Source organism: Narcine bancroftii, chromosome 3 (assembly GCF_036971445.1).
Source record: "Narcine bancroftii isolate sNarBan1 chromosome 3, sNarBan1.hap1, whole genome shotgun sequence".
Taxonomy (NCBI): domain Eukaryota; kingdom Metazoa; phylum Chordata; class Chondrichthyes; order Torpediniformes; family Narcinidae; genus Narcine; species Narcine bancroftii.
Window position 1 is genome coordinate 96,531,490 of NC_091471.1, and position 18,014 is coordinate 96,549,503.

Here is an 18,014-nt window from a genome sequence, read left to right on the forward strand (position 1 = left end):
CATAACAAGTCAATTAGGTACAACTGGTTTTCAAACCTTTTATTTCCATTCACCTACCACCTCAAGTAATGAGAACCTTAAGATGTCTGTATGGCTGAGGAGGCTGTGGGAGCACTGACGCGAATTCATGGACACTCATTGACTCTGGAGGGACTCTCTTTTGCTTCTCTTTCTCTTACAAAGAAATAGGCAGAAAATTGTCCTGATGGTGAATCTCTCTGCTTTATGGCAGACTAAAGCCAATTTCATGTGATATTTTATGACATCACAATAAAGGAATCTTGAACCTTGAAATACATCACCTCTACCCAAAGAAGGACCCAAACAGCAGTTGTATGTGAAAACGGCAACTGTAGGTTCCCAGTAAGTAATACATAATTTTGGTTTGGAAATGTTGTGTTATTCCTTTCCTGTCACATGGTATAATTCTGGAGTGCCTTACCCATTGGTAATGTGGGTACCTTTACCAGAAGACCAGAGGGGTTCAAAACGACAATTCATCACCACCTGCTAAAGGATAATTAGCAGTAAATAATAAATGTAGGCTTTTCAGTAATGCCAATTATTGGGCAAAAAAAAAACAGAGCTAATAATGGCATTTGGTAGAAAATTAACATTTTGGGAGCATCTTGAGAAGAGAGCAGTTGAAATCAAGCAAACATTTTTGTAAGAAAAACAGGATTATGGAAGAAGGGGTTAGATTGCTCATGGAGTAGGTTTATATGAGTTGAATGACATTGTGGGCCAAAAGGCCTGTACTATGCTGTACATGTCTATGTTCTAAGGCAGCAATCAATTGGAATTGGAATGTGGTAGAAAACCAAGCACTGGATGAAAACCCATTCAAGTTTTCTTTGTAAATGCCAACTCCAAACACCGTACCAATACTCAGGACTGAACTAGTATTGCTAGAAATGGAAGACAGCAGTTCAGCCAGTGGTGCTACCATGATGTTAGCCTCACAAATATCTGGAAACTGCTGTCTAAATTTGGCCTGATTCCTCCATTGTAATCTCTGTGCATGTCTGAACCATCTGGGTGGCATAATGCTAAACAGTTGCTTGGAGATAGTTCTGGTAGTCATCAACATTGGTTCCATATGCAATGAAGTAAGTAAAACTCTTTCTAAACAGCAATTATTACCATCCATCAGTTGATGAATCAGTGCTCCTCCATGTTGAAGAACACTTGGAAGAAATATTGAAAGTAGCAAGAGCACAAAATGTGATCTGGCTGTCCAACATGACACTTAATAGAATGGGCTCCAGCAGCAGGTCAGGAATGAACCAACATGAGGGACACTTGTCGTCATCCTCGACAATCTGCCTGCTACAGATGCAAGTAGACAAATCACCTATGATTGGAGTGACGAAACTCTGATGTTAAGATTCAACACATGGTCCACTGTTGTGTGGCAATGCTGCCATCTTCACTAAATATGACAGATGAAAACAGATAGGGCATCTCAAAACTGGGTGTTCTTGAGGCACTGTATATACCAAGATAATTTTTACTGTGTGGCCTGGCATGATCCCATTGCAATAAATCCAGGAGATCAGCCTTGGTTTAATAAGCAATACCAGAGAATCACCTGGTGCATTTAAAAAAAATCAGATGCCTATTTGGTGAAGCTCTAATATTGGAATACATGTGTGCTAAAGCTAATTGAACTTATAACCATTGGACCTTGTGGAAGTTTTGAAGTCTAGCCACATCCATTCATTAAACAGCTACATAGAGACACAGAGTTCTATAGCACAAAAATAGACCCTTCGTTCCAACATTCATGCTGTCCAAACTCTTATCATTTGCTGTATTCAGCCTATATCCCTCTAAACTTTTCCTATTCTTGGCAGAATTACACGGTGCTTCATGTGAATGCTGAAGTCAAAACTGGTTTATTTGTAACCATGATCATTTAGAAGGTCTGAGTGAATGATCCAGTTTAACTTGCTTCTGAGGTTTCTCCCATTACAGAATATAGCTTAATACACTAGTTCGTTGCATATGATATCAAGAAAGAGCTGAGAGTACTGCATGCAACACTTGTAATGTGACCAAGCAATGCTGAAGTGCTGAGAATTAATATTCTAGAACGACCCAAGTTCTTCCAATAGAGTTACAATAATATTGACAATGGAAAATTGCAAATGTAGGACCAATCCAGTACAGCCATTTATTGTTCAATTAATCTTTTCTGGATTATCAACAAAAGTTTGGAATGTACCATTGATAGTGCTATCAAGCAGTACTTATTCTCCAGCAATCGCTGTTTCCAGTTACTCAATTTGCTTTTCCCTCAGGACACAACATTGAATACTTTTCGCCTGGATCAATGAACAAAATCCCAGAGGTGGTGAGAGTGACTGCCCTTGATATCAAAGCAATATTTAACTAAATATATCATTAAGGATCCTTGACAAAACTGAAGTCATTATACCAGAAGGAGAAAAAGCTCCAATAATTGGAATGGTTCCTTGCACAAAGGGATATTGTTCTGGTTGAGGAAGTCAATTATCCTAGCCCCATGATATCACTGCAGAGTTTTCTCAAGGAAGGATCCTCAGCCTAACTTACTTTCATCATAAAGTGAGTGTGGATATTTTTTTGATAATTGTTTTGTTCAATTCCATTCACCTCAACAAACAAACAGCCCATGTTTATGTGCAGCATGAGCTCATAAGTGATAATATGAAACCATCTGCAAAAAGGAAAAATCTCATCATCTATCCTTGACGTTCAGTAGCAGAAGGGCTTACCATCAACTAGAAAAATAAGCAAACCATACAATATTGTGTGGCTACATGAACAGATTGGGGGCTGGACCTTCTGTTGTGAATGACTCACCTCATGATACCACAAAGACTTTCTATCATTCATAAAGCAAAAGTCAGGAGCATAATGAAATGGGCTCAAATGAATGTGCCTCCAACTACCCTAAAGAACAGTAATACCATCCAAACCAAAGCAGCCCATTTAATCTGCTCCCCTTCCCTTGCCCAAAACATTTCTTTCTTTCAGCACCAGTAGAGAAGTAATGAGGAGGATATTTATATATGTACTGGATTGGTCCTACATTTGCAATTTTCCATTGTCAATATTATTGTAACTCTATTGGAAGAACTTGGGTCGTTCTAGAATATTAATTCTCAGCACTTCAGCATTGCTTGGTCACATTACAAGTGTTGCATGCAGTACTCTCAGCTCTTTCTTGATATCATATGCAACGAACTAGTGTATTAAGCTGTATGGAACTATTTATGAACCTCTAAAGAGGTTTGTCCAACTGAGACAGGAAAAAGATGGTAGGAAAATGGAACCGTGGTTGACAAAACAGGTGAGGCAGCTAGTTAGGAGGAAGAAGGAAGCAGACATTAGATTTAGGAAGCGAAAAAAAACCCAGAAGGGCTCATGAAATTTTACAGTAGCCAGGAAGAAAGTTAAGAAAGGATTGATATGAGCTAGAAGGGGGGCATGAGAAGGCCTTGGTAATAGGATTAAGGGAACCCTTGAGAGCTTTTATGCTTATGTGCAGAACAGAAGGATAATGAGAGTGAAGGTACGTTAAGGCTAAAGAAGGCAACGTGAAGGAGGTTGGGGAGGTCTTAAATGAATACCTTGCTTCAGTATTCACCAGAGAAAAGGGCCTTGGTCAAGGTGATGTCAGAATTGAACAAGCTTATGTGCTAGAGCATCCTGAGATTAAGAGAAAGGAAGTTTTGGATCTCCTTAAGTCAAATCAAGTTTATTGTCATCTGATTGTACAAATACAACATGATGAAACAGCGTTTTCCAGTCCTCAGTGGAAAAATATGCAGACACATAACCAGACATACACACACGCAGGACACATATTATAGCTATAAAAATAAATATTGTTTTGAGCAGTTCCTTTGGTCACTGAGCATTCTCACTGCCTGTGGGAAGAAGCTGTTCCTCAGCCTGATGGTGCTGGCTCTGGTACTCCTGTATCACTTTACCGACAGGAGCAGCTGAAAACTGCTGTGTGCAGGGTGGAAGGGGTCCTTGATGATTTTTGTACACCCTCTTCAGACAATTATCCTGGTAGATCATGTCAATTGCAGGGGGTGGGGATGGGTGGGTGGGGAAGAGGGAGACTCCAATGATTCTCTCTGCCACTGTTATGGTCCTGTGGATTGTCTTCTGATACATTTCTCTGCAGCGACAGCTCCTTAAGAAAGTTGACATAATGGTGGCTGGTAGCCTGGCCCGTTTCAGTCTTCTCAAGAAGTGCAGTCACTGTTACACCTTCCTGACAACTGAGGAGATGTTGAGTGTCCTCAATAGGTCACTGGTTAAGTGAACTCCAAGGAACTTGGTGCTCTCCTTGCTCTCACTGCTACAGATTTGTTAATATGATGGTGATTGTTCCTGGTCCTGGTCCACAATCATTTTGTCCACATTGAGACTCAGATTGTTACTCTCAAACCATTTCATGAGATTTTACACCTCTTCTCTGAAATGTGACTCATCGTCATTGTCATTGTTGGAGCTGGATCTGGCGATGCAGTCGTGGGTCAGTAGTGTGAACAGAAGCAGATTTGAAATATTAGGTTTGATAAGTCCCTGGGACCAGATGAGATGCAGTTCAACTTACTAAAGGAAGAGAGGGATGATCTTTGCATCCTATTCGGCCACAGGGGAGGTATCAGAGTATGGGAGAATGGCAAATGTGGTCCCCTTGTTCAAAAAATAGGGAGAATTATCAAAATTATAGGCCAGTGAGCCTTGCATCAGTGGTGGGCAAACTATTGGAGGGGATTCTTAAGCTTGGAATTTATAAGCAGTTAGAAAAGTACAGTTTTTTGGATAAAGTACACATGGATTTGTGAGGGGAAGGTCATGTCTCATGAGCCTAATTGAGTTTTTTGAGGAGTTAACAAAAGAAATTGATGAAGGTAGGGTGGTAGATGTGTATATAGATTTTTGTAAGGTGTTTGATAAGGTACTCATGGGAGACTCATTCAGAAAATTATGAGGCATGGGAGTCAGGGAATCTAGGCTGTGTAGATTCAAAATTGACTTGTCTGTATAAAGCAGAGAGTAATATTGAATGTATTCTGGCTGAAGGTCAGTGAGTTCTGCAGGGATCTGTTCTGGGACCCCTGCTCTTTATGATTTTTATAAATGACCTGGATAAAGAAGTAGAGGAATGGGTCAGTAAGTTTGCGGATGGTACAATGGTTGGAGGAATTGTGGATGGTATTGATGGTTGTCTTAGGTTACAATAGATTATAGATAGAATGTAGAGTTGAGCAGAAAAGTGATAGATGGAATTCAATCCAGATAAGTATGAGGTGATGTATTTTGGAAGGTCGAATCTGAAAGCAGTGTACATGGTTAATGGTAGGATACTTAACAGTGTGGAAGAACAGAGGAACCTTGGGGTCGAAATCCATACATCTCCTAAGGATGCTGTTAAGGATGATAGGATAGTTAAGATCACTTATGTTATGCTGGGTTTCATTAGTCAGGGGATTATCTTAGGAATCGTGAGCTAATGACCATTCGTAGACACGAAGCAACTAGTCAAAGGCTTTATTAATTAGAAAATGCAGGCATGCCTCTACATGCTGCTGGCTCATGTCCAAGGTAGATATGAGGGAGGAGACAAGGGCTTTCAGCCTTTATTTGGGATCTTACAAGGAGGAGCTACAGGTACAGAAGGCAGGCACACCTGCCCAGCCCAGTGAGATCATGCCTGTAATACTGCATTTCACCACATTCACGCCTCCTTTATTGAATGAAGACCCATGGGGTGACGCAGGTCAATGTCCATCAACACCAGTCGAGGAGTCCTTAACAGTTCATAGATTCAGCCACTTTGGTGGTTTTTTTCCAGAGCTGCATTTGCTGCAGTACCAACTGTGTCGTTGGTTCCTGCAGAATGGTGGCTTGTTTGGCAGGCTGAGTGTTAGAGGGCTGAACTGTGCCTGTGTGTACCGGATCTGTTGGGATGGGGTGGGGGGTGCGAGATGGGGAATTTGTTTGAGGGGTGGGGGGGGGGGAAATCGATGGGCCATGGTGGAAGTGGGAAAATTTCATCACTTGTCAGGGTGATCCCTGGGGCTGACTGGTCACTGACAAGGGTTACTGGGTGGCTCAAGCTGGAGCCCCAGCAATATCCTGGATGGACACTGTGTCTATCCGGGTATATAATCAGAGCATACTGTGGGTTAGCATGAAGGAGATGCATTTCCTTGACCAGTGGGTCTCCCTTATGGGTCCTAACATGTTTCCAGAGAAGCACTAGCCCTGGGGTCATTATCCAGACTGGCAGCATAGTTCCGACACCGAATTCCGAGGGAAGGAGAACAATTTTTCATGTGGGATGGTGTTAGTTGCAGTGTAAAGTAGCACCTGGTGGAGTGCAGCACTTCTGGAAGGATCTCTTGCCACTGGGAGATGGGCATCCCTTTCAACTTGAGATCCAAAAGGACTGCCTACAAGATCGTGCCATTCTCCCTTTCCATCTGCCCATTCCCACGGGTGTGGTAGCTTATGGTTCTACTCATGGCTATGCCCTTGGAAAGAAAATATTGGCTCAACTCCTCACTCATGAATGCAGACTCCAGTCACTGTTAACATAACTGGGGCATTCAACAGGATGAAGATGTTATGGAGGGGTTTAATGACCGTGACTGTGGTCAAGTCAAGGCAGGGGATGGCGAATGGGAAATGTGAGTTCTCGTCCATGATATTCAGGAAGTACATGTTCTGATTCGTGGACAGAGATGTTCAAAGCCTTGATGAGTTGGGTGCTCTCCAGTCTGTAAAATTGCAGCTTCCATTCTGCACAGATTAAGCAATTGCAGATCAGCTCCCTGACCTCCTCAACTGAGTAGGGGAGGTTACAGGCCCTCACAAAATGGCAGAGCCTTGTGACTCCAGGGTGGCAGATGATATCATGGAGGGCTTGGAGGCAATCTATTTGTACACTGGCACAGGTGCCCCTGGACAAGGCATCGGGTGGCTCATTGAGCTTGACCAGCTGATACAAAATCCCATAATTGTAGCTGGACAGCTCAATTCTCCACCTCATTGATCTTGTCACTTTTGATTTTACTTGTTGTTTATTGCTAAACATAAAAATAACAGCTCTTTGGTCTGTCAGCAGGGTGAATGGTCTGCCGGCCAGAGTGTGCCTCCAGTGATGTACAACCTCCACTATAGTTTGTGCCTCTTTCTTGATCGCCAAGTGTCTGCGTTCAGAGTCTTGGAGGGCTTGGGAAAAAAATGCCACAGGCCTACTTGTATTTAGTTACAGGAAAGATGTGGAAGTGATGGAGAGGCTGCAGTGAAGATTTACCAGGATGATTCCTGGATTAGAAAATATGCATTATGAGGAAAGATTAACAGAACTAAGACTTTTCTCTTGGTGTGAAAGATGAAAAGTGACTTAATAGAGGTCTATAAGATTATGAGAGGCACAGATAAGGTAGACAGCCAGCACCTTTTTCACATGGCTGGAGTAGCAAACATCAAAGGACATCTGTACAAAGTGAAGGGAAGAAAGTTTAGTGGGGACATCAGGGGTAAGTTTTGTTACACCGAGAGTTGTGGGGGCCTGAAATGCATTGTCAGGTGTGGTAATGGAGGCTGCAAAAATAGGGGCATTCAAGAGACTCTTAGACAGGCACATGAATGAATGTAAAATAGAGGGTTATGAGTCAGCCAGGGTTTCATATATACACACCTTTGAAGGCTCTGTGGGGACTACCTATTGGAACTCTTGACCCAACTGCACAGAAAAAAAATCCTTTGGCTCACACCAAACATCTATTTACAATAATCTCACATTAATCTCACTTTACAGGTCTATATTAACTGGAGGGACTGTAACTCTCCGTGAAGGTGGGTCAAAACCAATTCTTCTCGGTTAAAATTAGTGACAGACAACATTGTAGGCAAAATCCAGATTCTGAAAAAAAATTGAAAATATATATGCATTTGGGAGGTCAACAATGAGAACAGAACAATTTAATTAGTTAATGTTATCATTTTGTTAAAAAAATATTATTTTGCTCAGGAAAAGTGCTGAAACTGAGTGGTTATATTGTTTTTATAAATCTATGAGTTTTCTAGTTTTTTTTTTAAACTTTTATTTTGTATGACCACTTGCGATTGGTAACTCACGAGATTGCAGAATGTGGAGGAACACAAAAGGTCGGACAGCATCTGGACAGGGGGATAAATTGTGGACATTCGATTCGAGACGCATCAGAACGGAGATCAACAGTCCCTCCCACACCCGCAACATTCCCATTTACGACATTCTTTTCTTTGGCTTGGCATCGCAGACGAAGATTTATGGAGGGGTAATGTCCACGTCAGCTGCAGGCTTGTTTGTGGCTGACAAGTCCGATGCGTGACAGGCAGACACAGTTGCAGCAGTTGCAAGGGAAAATTGGTTGGTTGGGGTTGGGTTTTTCCTCCTTTGTCTTTTGACAGTGAGGTGGGCACTGCAGTCTTCTTCAAAGGAAGTTGATGCCCGCTGAACTGTGAGGCGCGAAGATGCACGGTTTGAGGCGATATCAGCCCACTGGTGGTGGTCAATGTGGCAGGCACCAAGAGCTTTCTTTAGGCAGTCCTTGTACCTCTTCTTTGGTGCACCTCTGTCTCGGTGGCCAGTGGAGAGCTCGCCATATAACACGATCTTGGGAAGGCGATGGTTCTCCATTCTGGAGACGTGACCTACCCAGCGCAGTTTGATCTTCAGCAGCGTGGATTCGATGCTGTCGGCCTCTGCCATCTTGAGTACTTCGATGTTGGAGATGAAGTCACTCCAATAAATGTTGAGGATGGAGCGGAGACAATGCTGGTGGAAGCGTTCTAGGAGCCGTAGGTGATGCCGGTAAAGGACCCATGGTTCAGAGCCGAACAGGAGTGTGGGTATGACAACAGCTTTGTATACACTAATCTTTGTGAGGTTTTTCAGTTGGTTGTTTTTCCAGACTCTTTTGTGTAGTCTTCCAAAGGCGCTATTTGCCTTGGCGAGTCTGTTGTCTATCTCGTTGTCGATCCTTGCATCCGATGAAATGGTGCAGCCGAGATAGGTAAACTGGTTGACTGTTTTGAGTTTTGTGTGCCCGATGGAGATGTGGGGGGGCTGGTAGTCATGGTGGGGAGCTGGCTGATGGAGGACCTAAGTTTTCTTCAGGCTTTGGACGTGGGATGAGGGGCCGTACACAGCCTTTAGAGCCTCGTAAAAACCCCTGAAGTCGCCAATGTCCGCGCTGAGCTGGGTTCGTTTGGCGAGGCTAGTCCATCACTCATTTTGGATCTCCCGGAGTTTGCACTGAAGATGGCTGCATGCGCGATGGAAGGCTCGTTTCTTCTCTGGCCAGGACGGCTTTGCAAGGTGAGCCTGGTGGGCAGCTCACTTCTTTGTCAGCAGCTCCTGAATTTCCTGGTTGTTTTCGTCGAACCAGTCCTTGTTTTTCCTGGAGGAGAAGCCCAGTACCTCTTCAGTGGATTGCAGTATGGCAGTCTTCAGCTGATCCCAGAGGGTTTCAAGGGACGAGTCCATGAGGCGGATTGCATCCTCGAGCTTTGCTTTGAAGTTTGCCTGGAAGTTTCCTCTCACTTCATCTGACTGCAAGTTTCCAACATTGAACCTCTTTCTGGGGGCTTTACTGTTCCTGGGCTTTGGCTTGAAGTGAAGGTTGAGCTTGCAGCGAACCAGCCGGTGGTCAGTGTGGCATTCCGCGCTTGGCATGACCCTGGTGTGGAGCACATCTCGTTTGTCTCTTTCTCGCACCAGGACGTAGTCCAGGAGGTGCCAGTGTTTGGATTGGGGATGCATCCAGGTAGTCTTCAGGCCGTTCCTCTGCTCAAAAAGGGTGTTTGTAATGACAAGCCGCTGTTCTGCACAGAGCTCTAAAAAGAGGCGCCCGTTGTCATTGCACTTGCCGACACCATGCTTGCCCAGGATTCCTGGCCAGGTTTCTGAGTCTTTGCTGATGCGAGAGTTGAAGTCACCAAGGATGACAACCTTGTCGGCTGTAGGGGTGTGTTGAATGAGGTCGCGCAGATCAGTGTAGAACTTGTCCTTTAAAAGATGCTCACAAACTCAAGCTAGCATGCTGGAAGATCAGAACCATGCTAGAGGAGGCTGACAGCCACTGACCTGAACGTCAGTCTTCCCTCATCGCAGATGAACTCCTCAGACTTGACATCGACATAGCCGCTCTCGGTGAAGTCTGCCTTGCAGATGTAGGCAGCCTCCAAGCACGCGGCGAGGGCTACACACTCTACTGGTCTGGCAAGCCTATGGATGAACGACGCCTATCTGGTGTAGGCTTCATGGTCAAGAACTCCATTGCCTCCAAACTCGAAAACCTCCCGACAGGCCACTCGGACCGGATCATGTCCATGGGACTCCCCCTTCAAAACAAGCGTCGCATCGCCCTCATCATTTAGGACATTCTCATTGGTATTTTCCTTCTCAATTCAGTCATGATTTGTTGCTGATTGGTTAAATCTTATCAGGTGCAACGGCACGAACACTCCACAGCTCTGAAATCTGTTGGCTTTGGACATTAAATTACTTTATACCCATAACAAACTAAATACAATACTTTCGAGTAAAATAGTATGGACATTCGATCTTTGCTTCAGTTGCATTTATTTTGAAACATTTTGTAAAGAAATATGGATTTAAGAACCTTTGACGAATGATTTTGGAAATCCCAAACTTTAAACGGTTTTCATGGCTTTAAATGGATTGTGATCTCCCTGAATAGTACAGGGAACACTGTATAGTTAATAGTGCTGCTTTTTAAAAGTTTACTTGAAAATTAAGCGGATATCTTCAGTGAACAGCCAATTAAATTAATGCAATATGTGCAAGGTAGTGTTCACGTGAGAATGCAAACTCCTCAGTTCTGACCAAGCGTTGCTTCAATGGTTAATTCCGAGTCGCCGAAAGTGAAACACGACGGGCATTAAGACCAATCGGAATACTTACTGCTGAAGGATATCAGCGCTGTCGACTTACAAGAAACCCCTCAGTGTCTTAAAAAGACAGGAGTGTAGTCACCTGGTGGTCAAGGGCAGTAAAACACAAGTGAATCCAGCCCTTGTCTGCTACAGAGGCTTCATTCTGCCTATGCTTCCTGCTCTATCCGTTTGCTGAGAATGTTAAAATGAGAGCATTTCCTCCGGATCCCTGGTATTATCTTGTGAATATTATCAGCTGTCAGCAGTTTCAGTTTGAAATCAGCTCTGGGTCCTGGTTTTAACCGCAGTCGGTGAAATTGATCATGCTAATGGCTTACAGCTGATCAGATATGAAATTAGATACTACCTCAGCATAATGGAGAAAGGCTATCACCAACTACTGCACTCGCCAGTTTAAGTATTTGTGCTCCAGTAAATTGCCGCATGATGCCATACAAGGGAAATGGTTGTTAATGATGCAACGATTTTCTGGCATTTAGTTCTTCACTAAAGAAGAGGGGGCTTATTTCCGAAAGAAGGATTTTCCGATTTTAATAGATACATAAACGTATATATTCAAGACGGTTTGCTGGTTAATTTACGTTTGCAAAAGAGATCCGGAGGAAGAAAAGTGCATTAAATAACACTGGAGGCGCGATCTATGGGAGTAAGACTGAGAGAGACCCGAACTCAGCGGAGGACGATGCTGAGTTTGAACCGGGAATTGCAAGTCTAGATTTTCAACTTTCTACTTTTTCCTGCTGTCTCTCCTACGATTTGTGACACCCAGTCCTGGACTCTAAAGAGTTAAAGGTATGTGACATCAGTGACTAGAAAAAGACTAGTTACTCTTCACCGTCGAGTTCCCGGTAGGTTGCGAAATTGTGTGGCTTGACAATTCCTGTTGGAGAAGAAAGGGCAAGCGAGGGAATAATGATGACCACCGGAGTAGCCTCTGTAAATACTCAAACCCACCATATTCCTGACAACTAATTCCTCATCTCTTACCATCTGAAGCGACAGTGAACATTTTCCTCTCCCTGTTTATCACTCCTCCTTTCTCTTCTATGTTCCTGTTTCATCTATTTTAAAAAAAAAACCTGAGATTTCCGATGTATTGTCAGCTACATTTTTTTCGTGATCGCGATTGGCCTGATTTATTTATATATATATGAAAAAGGAAAAGTTATTTTCTAGTTAAATGCATCTTTCTTTCCACGCTCGGTACACTTACTGTATTATATACCACCTCGAGAAGCTTCTGTATCTGGCTGATGTGTGTGAGGTTTGCAGAGGATGTGGGGAATACCAGTGGTTAGTAACATACAGCATATGGTGAATTGATTTAATGTGTTTTAAATGACAATTCCCCAGTTTTATTTGAGATGGTTAAAGAATTCGAAGGAATCGGGCATTAATTTAACATATTGAAGAACTCGTCGTTGAGAGAGTACGGGCTAAATGATCTGTTGTTAACTATTTTTGCACTGGGTGGCTTGAGAGTGGTGTGTTGAAACTGGTTGTACCTTTTTCTATAAATAGATACGTCATCTCAATGTTGGGGAAATGCAATGCGAATTTAAATCTGGGCTATCTTGCCTAATTTGATGTTATGCACGGAAACTAGTTTGTGGTTCAAGAGTTTATTTATCCCGGGTTTTGACCGGATCTGCTTTGGTTTCGAGCTATTTCTTTCCTATTGTGGATGACTTGCCTTCGTGTTTTTTTTTAAACTGCAGTATTTCAAGACTCTTCGCTGATTTTTATTAGCTGGGTAACTGTTGAACTCATTGTTAATCAAGGGAGCCAAAAGCGTTCGTGGCTCGCGTGTATTCACATTGAGATGTGCTGCGGCTCGGCAACCTGACAACTTTTTCCCCCCTTCGCATTGCAAAGCCGAAATTCTCCAGCAAATGGGGCTGTCTAACTGAACAGGTTAGAGTGTTTAACAACCAGCATCATGGATTTAACCAGAGTTCGTGTCTAAATGTGATGCATTATTGACTTTTCTTTAGCTGCAGAACATTTTAGCTAATGCAGCATCTTAATATTGAGTCTACAACTTTCCTTGATTCTTTAGTAGACCTAAGGACAGTTAAGATATTTAATATAAAACTATTGTGTTATTAAATTGTTTGTCTTTTGTTTTAAACTCTTAAGTCTTTCTGATTGTGGAAGCATGGATATGATGAGATTTGGAAACATTGGACCATCATCAGAAAGTCAGCTCACAACTTCGTATAAATGTTTCCTTTCTGTTGTTTAACAAAAAAAAAGCATCTTTCCGATTATTTAATAAACTTAAATATTTACTGCTTTTTTAAAAAAAAATCTACAGCATGAAGTTTGATTCTGGAAGTTGCACAGAAAAGATCAATTGTAGGGGCAAACAGAATCTATTCTGAACTTGCACCGTAATTAGTGAGCTGTAGCATGGAGCAAGCACAGCGAAGAGACTGCGACCACAGGCTTTGTTTTAAATTCCGCGCTGCAACCTTTAAGCCCGTCTCTGGACCCGCGCCCCACGTCCTGGTGCTGGCCTCCCGCTGACGCATGCGCATACACGACCTTCGGGTCTGGACCGGAAGAGATGGTCCCACGATGCCATCCCGTGCCCCACCAACCCAAGCGGGGCTGACCATGATATAAACTAGGTCTGGTTTCACCAACCAACTCTAGGCTATTGTTTTGTCCATAAACTCCGTACACCTGCTCCAAATGACCTTTCTCCTTAACTCTATAATATCTGTACTTGTTCTTGCTCTTGTTTCTTCTCGTGTCTTTGCTACGAGCCAACACATTTCCCCATATAGTTATTTTTTTTATTCCTTCTGTTCCTATCCAATTTAAAACACTGAACATTATGATTAAAATTATCCAGGAATGTCAACATATTTTACAGGAACAACAAATGATGCACAGTAGCCTGCTTGAAGTGGTGGTCAGGTTAAAATATCAGCAAACTTCTTGATGGATTACTTGATAGCAGCTTTCCCCCCCCCCCTCCCCCCCCTCTGCTCTTTTGCTGGATGGTCAAATGGTGTTGAAGCACACTTGAACATGTCTGATAAGTATACTTATTGATATAGAAGTTTTTTTGGCAACTCCTTGGACAAGGCACTAGTATCTGTTGCATTGAAAATATCCAAGCTTTTTAAACTTGTGCCTGAAATTTTCTGTGGACTAAATTTTCATTCATAATCTGGATGTTTTGGTTATCTTAAAGAAATTCTCCATTTAACAAAAAATGAATTGGACAGGAAATGAATTTGACCTAGTCTTTAATGATGCTTTAGCTAGTTTGTAAATTGAATATGCAATGTGGAAGCCACACACTTTAATGTTTTCAATTATTTAATGTTACATAGTTGAGCAAAAATGAGCATAGCATATTGCAAACGTTCAAATAGCAAAACATTTTGTCTGAAGCAGTGATTAACTAGGTGAAGGCGAGCAAAGTTTATTTGCAACAGATTATCATGGAAACTTAACTGCCAATGCCAAAATGATGTTAGTGAATGTATTAAGCTACTTTCATTCAAAGAGCTCCTTCTCATGCAGAACATCCAATTATTACAATTGTGAAAACGTTCAGATGCTGGAAAAACAAAGTAAAATAGAAAATAATGGAAACACTCACCTGGTCAGGAACTATTTGTGGAAAGAAAAATAGAGTTCCAGGTCAAAGACTGGTCTTCTTTCTGAAAAATTAAATTTCATTCTTCTTTCATGGATACTGCTTGACCTGGTGGAAGTTTTATGATTTTCTGTTTTTTAAAAATTTTTTATCCCAACCTTCTGGCAATGTACATCGGAATCTGTATATTTAGAGAAATATATTTTTTGTATATCAGTGTTTCAGCAATATTTTGCCACCTGTGATTTTTTTTTTAATGGAATCCGTGGCAGAGAAATTGTGGTTATCTCTCATCAAGAAAACAATCTTCCACTTTGTTTGTAAATTGGAGGGGAGTATAGAAAAAAAAGTTCATTTTTATGGCTCAAATTTTGATCAACTTTTAAAATAAATTTAATATCTCATGTTTTAATTATTTCTGCCAACTTGAAGGTTTTGGAATGATATATAATGTTGAACATTCTAAGGAAAAGGAGAGAGATAAAAGCAGGAAGACACTTAAAAAAATAAATAATGGATTGTTAGGATCAATAATTAACAATCATCAAATGTAGATTACAGGTAGTCCTCAGCTTCCAACCTATGTGATTTATGTCCACCCATACATATGACCGAAACGTTAAAAAAAAATGCATCTGCTCATGGGCAACATAGCGCTAGATAAGGCCATGTGCACAGTTAACATTCTGTAGATGCACAAGAAACATGGCACACAAGAGGAAAAACCTATCCCCTGCTGATCGATCTGCTAAGAGTCTGAGGGAATACCATAACTTTGGAGGTAAAAATGAAAGTCATTAACCAAAGTTGAAAGGTCAATGAAATTGTACACATCCTATGATTGTCGCACTCCATTGTGTCAACAATTTTAAAGGAGAATGTGAGGCCATAAAATAATCTGTAAGTTAGAAGAGCACGATTTTAATGAAGCAATGATGAGAGCACATTCACGAGATGGAGAAGTTATTAATGGTGTGGTTGGAAGATCTGATTCAGAAATACTTGCCACTGAATTTAAGGATGTTTAAGGATGATTTAGATGAAGGCTAGAAGTCTTTTGGAGGGATTGAAAAAGTGAGCGGGGATGGATTACATTGGGATCTTCACTGCAAGTAATTATTGGTTTAGTAGATTTAAAAGAAAGTTCAGTTTGCACTACATACGAGTCTCAGGTGAAGCAGCAAGTGCCGATTTTAGTTGGGGGGGAGGGGGAGGAAGAAATAAATTGATTTAGGCATGTTCTTCCAATGTCCTTCATCAAACTTCTGCCATGAAGAAAAAAAACTGAGATCCACAGCCAAGTATAAGTGTGGTGATGCGATCAAGTTCAGATGAAGAGACTTCTAATTAAAGTTCAAATGTTGACAATATTTATTAAAACTACTGTCCAGCTACTATTTTGTATTAAAAGAACTATATATATGTTGTGATTCTATTATTTAATAAAGTTCATGTGTTGAATATCTTTATTAAAGGTACTGTACATATGTTGAGATTCTTCATTAAAGGTTCATTCGTTGAAAATCTTTTATTAAAAAAAATACTTTAAGACCTTGATAAGTCATTTGCGGTGGGGCCAATCAGAGTTGAGATCAATCCTTTGGTCCTAATTACGGTCATAATTCAGGGATTACCTGTATCGACCTGGCTGGAAGGATGACCTTATGATAGAATATAATAAAAGTTCCAGGTTTTGTAAAATTTAGAATGCTTTCAGAAGGTAGAATGCAGTTTACATTTTGGTTCTTCTAGGATAACATTACCTTGCTTTTTAATATTTCTTCCTGTGAAATGCAGGAGACTATGAAGTTTTCTTCATGTTATTATTGTAAGTTTATATACCCATAATATTTAGTTGGTATTTATACTTAAAATTATAGAAGCAAGTTTCATGAGTAATTCTGTTCTACACATTGATTCATTAATGACGTGGTTCTCAATCTTTTTCTTTTGACTCACGTACCACTTTAAGTAATCCCTATGCCATTGGTTTTCTGTGATTAGTAAGGGATTACTTAAGGTGGTATGTCGATGGAAAGAAAAAGTTTTAAAAAACACTGTTTTAATTGAACCTAATTGACTTGTCATGTGGACGGTCTCATAACTCCAAAGGAAAGGGGCGAATGATAATTTTTCTCAAGCAGAATATTTCAGTAACAATTACCACTTTAAGCAATCCCTTGCTAATCACGGAGCACTGATGGCATAGGAATTACTTAGTGGTATGAATGGAAAGAAAAAGGTTGAGACCACTGCATTAATATGTATTAATTGCAAATGATTTTCAACTGTCAGCATTTTGTATATTCAACACCCAGTTCTCTTGTAATGAACACTGGAAATGGGTGAAATTGCATCTTTTTTTAAAATCGATAACAGCATAATGAAAAATGTATATCATAGTTTCCCCTGTATTTAAGTTTTGCTTACAATTGCAATTTAAGCTTTGTCAGAAGTTTCTCAGTCAGATATGAGTGTCAAAATGTTTGGTTGTTGACCCATCTGAAAGGGATCCATTGTTTGAAAATTGTGTCCTTTCTATATATCAATCTTGCATATTCTATAGAGATTCAGAATTTTCCGAACATTAAAGGTATGAATAAGTATTTAAATATTTATTAAAATCTGGACCCTCTCAATTAAAAGTCACCACCTTTCCTCCTTATTGAAAGTTGTCTATATTTTGTTGAAGGTGGTAGGAGCAGACGTTTGAGAACTCTCCATATGACCTTTAATTTTATTTAAAGGTAAAGTATGCCTTTGTAGCCTTTTGTTAGCTTTTGTTCTATGGCACTTGAAGTACTGGTCCAATTTTGAGTAGACATTACTTGTTGAAGGTATTTAATATCAGTATTAGCGGTTTTGATGGAGAAATTCTTTCTACTGACTGGAGAATTAGTACCAGATAAAAGATAATTGACTAAAAGGCAAGCAAGATGGGAGCTGCCTTGATATAGCAAATTGGAAATATTTTGGAATATTCCGTCTCCAATTTACTGATGAATTTACTGCCTTCTGTTGGAAGTTGCCCTTTGTTGTGTCTGATATTAAAAATAATTAATTTATAAGTGAAATTGGACGATCTCTGCCAGAAAACTATTATGGTAGTTTGAAAGGGTATCAATCAAACCAATGCCCAAGAAGAGCAGAGTTGGTGGTCTCAATAACTATCGCCCAATAGCATTCGCATCTACTGGCAGGAAATGCTTTGAGAGGTTGTTCATGGCTCACATTAACTCATACCTAGGTAAAGATCTGGACCCATTGGAATTTACTATTTACTATCACAATTGCTCCACATCAGATTTCTCCACTACGCTCTGGATCAACTAGACAACAGCACCACATACATACATTAATTGCAGCTCAGCTTTCCACACCATCATATCCTCAGTACTGGTCAACAAGCTCCAAG

At 40.9% G+C, this 18,014-nt stretch overlaps 1 long non-coding RNA gene across 1 annotated transcript in view; it reads left to right on the forward strand.

Moving 5' to 3' along the window:
- Positions 1 to 292: 292 nt before the first annotated feature.
- The window catches only part of LOC138756172 (uncharacterized), a 110,333-nt gene continuing 92,611 nt past the window's right edge, over positions 293 to 18,014 (forward strand). The window contains exon 1 of the long non-coding RNA XR_011352825.1: positions 293 to 363. This is a non-coding gene — a long non-coding RNA (uncharacterized lncRNA). The remainder of the gene's footprint in view (positions 364 to 18,014) is intronic.